The sequence below is a fragment of the Perna viridis genome, chromosome 3, assembly GCF_037379345.1.
Source record: "Perna viridis isolate PV_CMFRI_1.1 ecotype Kerala chromosome 3, ASM3737934v1, whole genome shotgun sequence".
In the NCBI taxonomy this organism is placed as follows: domain Eukaryota; kingdom Metazoa; phylum Mollusca; class Bivalvia; order Mytilida; family Mytilidae; genus Perna; species Perna viridis.
Genome location: NC_142447.1, coordinates 7,857,643 through 7,868,187, shown reverse-complemented (window position 1 = coordinate 7,868,187; position 10,545 = coordinate 7,857,643).

Below are 10,545 nucleotides of genomic sequence, written 5' to 3'. Positions count from 1 at the left end.
ACCATCCTCTAACAATTTTCAAGATGAAAGCCAATGCTCTGCAAAAATCATTAAATACCTTTAAAGATAAATTACTTGTCTTTTCAACCCAGTGTAGATCTAACCAAAAACACTGGGGTATGATTCATGAGTTTGACCCATAAATCAAATTGTAGCACAATAAATGTCCGGCTTAGTGTGTTCGACTAGTAAAAAGCAGGGTCTGTTCGATTGGTCAATTGTTTTCGTGCTGAAGCAGAGCGTATAGATCGCTTTATATAAAAATCTATCGAAACGCATGGTAACAATTTAATGTAAACACGAAGAAATGGCGTATTGAAAGGTTATTGTCCAGATTTGCAGGTCATATAATTTTCATAGCTCCTATGAATAAACACAGTCTGCGATATTTGCAAAACTTGATTTACGTATACATAGAGATTTCTATAGAGAATTACATATATGTAGATGCACAACCCATGTTGATGAAGCATCTTTTACACACCAGCATCACTCGACCACCTCTCTATACCCTTAAATTGGTTGTAAATTGATTAATTCCGATTTGAAAAATCTGAATGTTACATCTATTTCAGACTAGGGGAGCCCCCTTTTATTGTTAAGCACTGTTTGAGAAAGTAAAATCCCTGTGAATGGATTACCATCGAGGAATGTTCTAGGATTCTGAAGTGATAAGATGTGTTTTTATTAGCTCTGTTTATCAATGGATTAATCATGTCAACACTGCTTGATTCCTTGATTTCTATTAACTCTTTTTTTCACTACCAAGGTTTTTAGTGATGAAGAAATTAATTTTATTAATGGAAGCTATTCATTCAGGGAATTTGAAATTATCCTTTATGAAGACTTTTCCCCTAATAATGTGTCAATACCACACTTTCCTGATAATTTTCAAAAGTCTCAAAGTATTACTGTGCGTGTGGGTTTTAACATGTTTGAAGCTGTCGAAAACATTTTACAGAAGGACTTGAATTTAGTGAAAAATGATTTTCAACATGGAACCATTTACAAAACACAAAATAGAGGAGTTACAGTAACAGCGTATAAATCTGTTAAATATTCAGGGATCTAATATATACACATGGCTAGACCGTTTTCTGTATTTATGTGGATTTCAATAACCCCAAGGAGGTAACAATAGTTATTTATTTGTTGTCTCAAGCATACTTGATAAATAGCTAACTGATGTAAAACTCTTAGCAATAAACCAAGATGATGAATATGCAAATAAGATCAATCAAGAACTAATAAACATAATCAAGTCTCTGAAAAACAATCATAAGGAAAATGTGGAGAAAGCTTTCGAAAGGTCCCCTACACTTGTTTCAGTTTCTTGTCAAATTGCACCTGATCCAATGGAAAGTGTTTACAAAATGCTGGAATTTTTAATCGACAACATATTTGTCCAGTGTAGTGGACGTGTTTTTCAACAAACGGTCGGCATTCCAATGGGAACAAATTGTGCTCCTTTACTTGCTGACCTATTCCTTCACTCTTATGAAGCTGACTTTATAGCTGATCTGATCAGAAAGAAAGAATATCGTTCGGCTAGATCCTTTAATATCAGTTTCTGCTAAATAATAAAGATAACGTATTATCTTTAAACAATCCTAATTTCGGGGATTTGATACATCGCATCTACCCAAAAGAACTTGAGATAAAGGATACTACAGACACTGTGAAGTCAGCCTCATATCTTGACCTACACTTAGAAATCGATGGTAAAGGAAAACTATTAACCAAACTTTACGACAAACGTGATGACTTTTCATTCAGGGTTGTCAACTTCCCTTTCATCTGTGGCAACATCCCTTCGGCTCCTGCGTATGGAATGTTCATATCACAACTCATACGTTATGCCAGTGATTGCCGAAACTACGCAGACTTTTTGTATCGCGCTAGAACTCTAACAAATAGGCTTCTGGAACAGAGTTATGTTGCTACAAGATTGAAGTCATCACTACAGAAGTTTTATGGCCGTTATCATAAACTCGTGGATCGTTATGGTGTATCCATCAGCACCATGAAAACTGATTTATTCAACGGGTCATAGTTTTCCTCCCCCCCGGACTTGACTTTTTATGAGCAACTCGGCGGGTGTTTCTAGAAAAGCAGAGGACGCTTACTCCACCGGTGCACCTGGTCCATGCTCCCAGTTTTTAATGGAGTCCGAGTTGCTCATTTACTTTTATTACTTTGTATGTTTGATTTTAGTTACTTTATGTTCTTTGTTGTGTATGTCTGTTTTCCATGCCTGGCCTTTGTCCCAGGATTACATTCTTTTGATTACCGCTACAACCTTGGTTCCCTTGATTACTCTTTTAAATCCTAAGTTCCACAGTACACTTTTTGAACTTAAAACATATAATGATAAAATAATTACTGAAACAAAAGAACTGGCCGATGCTTTTAATGATTTTTTTGCTTCTTGTGTAGACAAAATTAGAGGGGAAATAAATCTCACTCCTGGTAATTTTGAAAATCTTCATAACTTCGTGAAAACGAAAATCAATACTCATGAACAATTTACAATACCAGCAGTGAAAATTGATGAAATCTATAATGCACTGCTCAAATTAGACACAAGTAAGTCCTCTGGTAGTGATGATATTAGTTCAAAAATCTTAAAATTATGTGCACCTTATATTGCATCTCCTCTTACATATATTGTTAATAGAATGATTGATACTGGTTTATATCCACAGTCACAAAAAAAATGCAAAAGTGACTCCTATCTTTAAGGCTGGTGAAAGGACATCAGCTGATAACTACAGGCCAATTTCAGTCCTGCCTACTCTATCTAAACTCTTAGAAATGATGCCTGTATCTGACCTCATTTACAAGCTTTTATCTAAATTTGAACTGTTACATCCTTCACAATCTGAGTTCCGACCAAACTATTCCTGTCATTCAGCACCCATAAAATGGTTATATTACCCTAGCTGTACTCATAGATTTTAAAAAGGCCTTTGATGTAGTGGATCATGATATTCTATGTGGAAAACTGAAAATGTATCAATTTTGTGATTAGTCTGTAAATTTCCTAAAATCCTATTTAAGTGGAAGAACACAACAAGTAAACATTCACAATACCTCATCAGAGAAAAGACAAATTAGATATGGTGTTCCGTAAGGTTCGATTTTTGGGCCTCTGCTATTTATATTATTCATCAATGACTTACCCCTATGTGTTAATAGCTGTAAAACTGACTTATATGCAGATGATACTACTTTGCATATATCAAGGAGAAATATCAATGTCTAGCAGAGAGAAATGCAAAAATGAGCTATTTAATATAGAAAAGTGGTGTAAGAATGATAACATATACATTAATACAAACAAAACTAAACTTATGTTAATTGGGACAAGACAAAAATTGTTAACACAGACTTGTCAACCAGAACTGAAAATTTTATCTGAAATTATAAAAAAAGTCATCATGCGAAACATTACTTGGTGTAAAAATTGACAATTGTCTGACATGGAGAGAACAAATAGACAAAACTTGTAAAAAATTTATTTACTGTAAAAAATTAAGTACTTTCATAGTATGAAAGCAAGGACAACTTTCTATAATGGTTATATACTACCTCTGATAGATTACTGTTGTATTGTATGGGGTGAATGTAGTAATGTGAATTTGAATAGAATATTTAAACTACAGAAGAGAGCAGCTAGATTGATACTAGATGCTGACCATATGTCACCCTCTGCCCCATTATTCAGACAACTTGGTATTATGAATGTTGATCATAGGATTAAAAATCATAAATATTTGCTTATGCATAAAATAGTTAAAGGTCTATCTCCAAAATATTTCATAGATAAGTTCAACTATGTTTCTATCACACTTACTTAATCAGAAATAAAAAAACAAAATGTCTGTAGTCCCATAACCCAAAATTGAACTTTACAGAAATCTTTTGAATATTTCGGTTCAATTTTATGGAATGAATTATCCAACACATTATGTAATATTTCAAAGACAAATGATTTTAAACATAAAATCAAGCAGTATTTGAGTGACAAGTGATTTGTATATTAACCAATACAGCTGTGTCTATGTATTTTATAACAATAATACATATTTGTATTAGGTACTTTCGCTTTGTTTTGTTTGTTTGTTTGGTATTATTTTGTCATGTTTGTAAACATGTGCGTATATAATTTCTGACCCCATTTATGTTGCATGAGGGCCTCAGAGAAGATAAGTTCTTGTACACTAACTCAAAGTAAAGTTTTTGATCCGTCGAAAAACATGACCGCCGTTACTAAAAATAGAACATAGGTCTCGGACATATATCTCCGATACCATAAGGTTTAGGCAAATTCTGACACGTGGTAAAAGTGTTCAGTATGATGAGATCTATCTGGGGTCTAATTTTATATTTTAATCTGTTGAGCCATGTTGGAGTTATTGCCCTTTTTCGACGTTTTTTTTGGTGCTATTTTTAATGTTATTTCTTTCAAAAAACTTCTCTTCTGACACTACTTGACCAAGTGAAACCAAATTTGGTATGAAAGTTCCTTCGGGTATCCTACATGGAACTGATGTAGGGATTTTTGATCCGTCGAAAAACATTGCCACCGTTACTAAAAATAGAACAAAGGGGTTAGACAGTAGTTTTTCGCATATATCTCCAAAACACTTTTAGCAAAATTATTTCAATTCCTGAAATGACCTCTAATATAAGGCCTTCGAAAGTCCTCAGGGATCATAGTTGTCCGGGGACTCCTTGTACGAGTTATTGCCCTTGAAAGATGAAAAATGACTTTTTTGTTTGTTTGTTTGCTTCTTTGTTGTTTTTTGTTTTTTTTTTACAGTTTTCAACCAATATCTTCAAAACTATAACAGATAGAAAGAAATTTTCAATTGCCGAATTTTACAGTTGTCAGCTAATATCTTGAAAACTATAATAGATAGAAACTTTATGATAGTCCTACCAAACTATTCTTGAGTCAAAGTTGTTGGACAACTCCTACTTAAATTTATTTCCCTTGAAATACAAACTTTAAATAGGTGAACGATTCTGGCTCATGGTAGTCTCTTGTTCTAGTACCAAGTATGTTTTTTTAACTATAAAGTTATTCATACACCATTCTTGCATTATTACATTTTACATATGAATTAGTATAAAATATGAATACAATGAAAACTTTCTTAACCTAATCCCGACCGCAGGGAATAATTTGTTCAGTTTAGGTAGGTTTTTGGTTTACACAGGTTCACAATTAATGGTCAAAACTATTCTCATAAAGTATAATTTTCAACACACCAATCTGAGTACTGCACTAACTCTAACGAGAATTTGTCCGACAATTTTGACCCAATGAAGACTTTGGTAGGACTTATCATACTTTTCATCAACTGAAAGTTTATATCTATTATTATTTTCAAGATATTGGCTTAAAACCGCTAAAAAGCAATATGTGTCGCCTTTCAAGGGCAATAACGCTAACGACAAGTCGTCTCACAACTTTGATTCCTGGCAGACTTTTATAGGTCATTAGAGGGTTCCATAGAGGATCAAATTAATGATGCATGTCATTAGCAGTGTAGCGAATAGAGTTGTCACATTCTGAGACGTTTGTATAATATTGATTTCTTGTGACATGCATAATTAATTTGATCCTCTATCCTACATAATAACACCTAAATGATGCATGTCATTAGCAGTGTAGCGAATAGACTGTTTGTTTGTTTGTTGGGGTTTAACGTCCGAGCAGCAATATTTCAGCTATATTCAGACAATGAACATGAAATGGATGATAAAATGAACATGAAATGAAAAAAAAAGGATGGGTCACAAGGATAATGGGGTCGACAAATTTTGATTGCCACTGGAACAAGGGGAAGTGGGTAAGGTCGGGCAATTTAGCCTCCTGTGGCGGAGCGCAAAGGTTCCTACTCCTATCGAATAGGACAGCAGGGTTCTTTAACGTGCGAAGAACGTGGCATCTTTCCCAACACGGTGCACCACTATGGTTTGCGGTCAGGTTTTCCGTATTATAGCCTGACAACCCCAGAATGTAACACGCCAGGGGTACCCCATTCCACCACCTGGGGCACACATCCCAGTTGCTCTGTGGGCAGAGCGCCTAGCCCCCGGCTAGGTTTCTGAGCACTATTTAGTCGCCTTATACGACAAGCTTAGCGCTGCTGCAGGCCTATTCTTTTAACACCCGGACCTGCACGGGGCGTAGCGAATAGAGTCGTCACATTCTGAGACGTTTGTATAATATTGATTCGTTGTGACATGCATCATTAATTTGATCCTCTATCCTACATAATAAAACCTAAATGAACTGTCCCGTACTACCATACATCGTGTACTAAGTTACAGCCCTAGATTAATCCTACGAGGAGGAATGATCCGGCCAGCGAAAGCTATATTTTTATATAGCCTAGCTGGCCGAGTGGTCTAATGCGCTGGACTTTGTGCAGACGGTGTTGCCATAGATGTCACAGCGGTACAAGTTCGAGTCCCGCGGAGAAAACGTTCAAAAATTTGCATCGCAAATTTGACAGTTCTAACATCGTTGGGAATTTTTCAGACCTTTCTGTACGTTCACTTTATCTTCCCTGTATCAATTTGATCCGATGGAGCAGTGTAGCGAATAGAGTCGTCACATTCTGAGTTAAAGTTAAACAACTTTTCTCTCTGACGTCAAGTAAATTCCATCAATGGTTGACTACCAGTACTCTTTAGACTGTATTGCTATTGCTGCAGTTTCCTTTTCCTGTATAGCAACCCTTTCTATTCCTCTAGTATATCCCATTGTGACCAGTAAGTTTTCAAGCTTGATGATCCACTTGATACTGTTTCCCATGTAGGACATGACTAGTTTTCCTCCTTAGCAAGCAATAGTGGTCCTATATAAGTCTGCTATCTGTGAAGTTCTAAGATTCTGAGAAGCCCATTCTGTCAGAAAAAAAATCATTGTGTTAGATAGACATATCCTTAGTGTATTTACTTCTAGTGATTTCTCTTACTTCTCCACTAGGTACCTCTGTTTGTTTTATGTCATTCTGGTCCAATCTTTGTTCCATTTCCTGGTCCTTGTTTTCTTCTTGACTAAGAGCATAGCTCTTTCTTCTAAAGTATCTTTTATCCTCCTGGTCCTGTTGCCTTTTGCATGCTTTACACTCCTACTCAAAGCATCTGCGTTTCCATGGCTCCGTCCTTGAAGATGATCAGATCCAGATCGGAAGATTTTAGCTGTTTTTACCATCTACTACTTCTCCAGTTGTGTTTTTGAGATTAGTCATCCAGCTCACTGTTGCATCATCGGTCCTTAAAATTACCTTTTTTTTCCATAAATCTAAGGATGAAAGTTCTTCAAAGCTGTAACAACAGCAAGTAATTCCTTTCTGGTGGTGCAATAACAAAATTCGTGTTTGTGAAGGCTTTGCTCATGTAAGCAATAACGTGTTCATTTTCATCCACTTCCTGATAGTACAGCTCCCACAGCAAAATTGCTGGCGTCGGTGTCCAGTTTGAACTGTTTCCCTGGTATAGGATAGATAAGTATTGATGAACAAGTCAAACACTGCTTTAGTTGGATTAAGAATTCATAGCAAGCCTCAGTCCATGTGAATTAGGCCCTTACTTGCAAGCTTGGTGCAAAGGACGGGCGGTTTCTTCATATCCTTTGGTGAATTTACGGTAATACGAGTCCTAGAAGGCTTTTGATACCCTTTACATTCCGAGGTATTGGCCAGTTTTCAACAGCTTCAATTTGACTATCGGTTGAAATTCCTTCCTCCCCCTGAAACGATAAGCCCTATAATCTATATGACTTTTGGAATAAGATGCATTTGGATAGTTTTAGCTTCAGATTTGCTTCCTTTAACCTACTGAATACATGTCCAAGCTTTCCTCCACAGTCGATCCTTCGAAAATAATGTCATCAATATGACCATTGTAATCCTCGTAAGACTTTCTCCATGAGCCTTTCGAAAGTAGACTGTTCACCAATCAAAATAGAGTCACCTTAAACTGATACAGTCCTTGGCTGGTGACAAATGTTGTGGCTTCGCGACTATCCGGATGAAGCGCAACTTGAAAGAACCCATGATTGAGGTCAAGACACGAAAACCATTTTCCTCCTGCTAATGAGTGCAAATATTTATCTGTTCTCGGTAGGGGGTTGGTGTCCTTTATAACTACCTTATTCATTTCCCTATAGTTTATGCAGAAATGTGTACTGCCATCTTTTTTCCTGACAAGTTCAATAGGGCTGGCCCATGAACTTTTTGATGGCTCAATCTCTTTTCAGCATCTTTTGTATTTCCTCCTTGTCTATCTCTTTCTTTCCCTAAGATATCCTTGATGAATTGTGATTGTGTTCCGTGTGTTGATTTTATGTAAAACCCTATCAGTCCTTCCTAGGTCGTCAGTTGACTTGGGGAAAACGTCTTGATAGTTTATCAGCAATTTTCTAACTTTCCGTTTCTCAGTTTTATTTAAAAGAGTGCTCCTGGTTGAAAGATTATTAAAGTAGATCCCCACAAATAAGGTTTTAAGGTTCCTCTGATATCCGATTGCATTGTACGTGTATGGGCTGTTCTATTTCATAGTAAGATTCACATTTTCCTATGTATGTCTGAACGTGTATAGTGACTAGTTCCTAATATTGACCATTTATTCATGAACTACTGGTTGGTGTGGATTTACAACTCCTGTTGTCAGAGATGTTTCCGTATCCTTATCTATATCTTGATTGTGTTCCAATAGTCCGTAGTCAGCCAGATATCCTGCGTATTCTATGTTGAGTTCTATATCATTTTTTACCTGGGTGGTACGGTGACAGTATGTGCTGAGATAATTTCTTGTTTCTTGTTATCTATTTCATATGCTTTAAAGGAAAATCTTGTCCAAGGTCTCACTAACCACTTCTAACGTTTCCATTACTTTACATGTTAAAAAGTAATTTTCAAAGTCTCACTGTGAATTCCCAGGACAAATGACATCTTAAAGTTGCATACCGTTGCGAAGCTTGGAAATTAAGGCTTCCAACATCATTATGCTAATGGTACGATGATAGTAGAAATTCTTCACAAAATTTACTTGAATAAATAATACTGAAAATCCACATTTTTACCTGTTCTGCTAACTGACAGCATGGAGGCAAATTACTCACACATGTAAACAATATTCATACACTTTTGTAATTAATTACATATATGATTTTAAAGTACACATTCTTAGCTTTATTGACTACTTTTAATCATAATACACACAAATAATGCACTTACAATGCATATGTCTAGGTTCAGTGTGTTTTTGGTAGTACATAGCGGGTGGCCATTTGACCCGGAAGTGGTTAGTGAAACCCAAGTATGACGTCTTGTTGAATATATCCAACAAAATTTCCACAGGAAAGTCTATTTCCACAAATGATATTGTCTCTATTAAGCTTCCATACAGTTTTATTGGCTTTCCATTAGCAGTAAATAGTTTATAATGAAGTAGTGATTTAGGCTCCTGCAGATGTTACATAGTCCTTTGTTTTTTTCTATTCATTGGTTTTCTTATCACATGTATAGCCTGATTGTTGCATACATTTGGACTTTGTTTTCTACTGTTTCACTGGTAAGTTTCATATGTTTCTAGACTAGCCATTTGTCTTCCTAATGCTTGTACAGTTTCACAATCCTCCTCAGAATTTCCTTTGGTTAGCATTCTGACAGGTTTTCTGTTGTCCATGGAGTCGGCCATTATAACTTCGTAACTTTCTAATACTTCTACAGCTTCAGTTAAAGTTTTACAATCCTTGCATTGGTATTTAAGATCGGGATAGACTGGTTTGTACAGCTGATTTAATGCCAGCACCTCTTGTGTTCTAGGGTCGGAATCTTTGTAGGCCCTTCGTGCCATTTCTCTCAAATCGTCCACAACTGCCGCTATTATTTCACTTTGCACTCTCTTCATAGTCTCTAGACGGGACAACCATCGGCTGTCCTGGTTAAAGTTTCCAAATCTTGTCCCTAGCTTTTTTGTTAAAACTCCATAGTTACGCCTTTCCAGTTGAAGCCGACTGATATAAAATAAACGTCTAGATTATAAGATATGTTGGTGAACAACAACTAGAAAGGCCATGTAGAATCTGTTACGATTTGGATGAGTGTCGTTTCATTTTTTTTCATTTTAGTGACATTCTTGTTGATGATGAGATTTCGAGCCTTGACAACTTTGAACGTTTGAATGAAGTATTTATCTCCAAACTATTCTCGAAAACAATCCAAGTGCATTTTAATGCAACGGAACAACGACGCCTTTTGATGTATAATCGTGAATATACATGCAACATCTTTAATTCTTGCTTTCTATATTTTCTTCCTGCTATCTTGTTTCGTTTGAAATTCGATTCGGTAAAACTGATTTTCACTTATATCTATTAGAATACGTAACTTGGGACTATCAAGTGATTAAAATTACGTTTCAACTTATACTTGTAGGTCCAATGGGACTGGTGTTAAAATAAGTTAAGTGTTAATTTTTGTTTTTGAGCACACGTGTACAGTACACATGTCACTACAA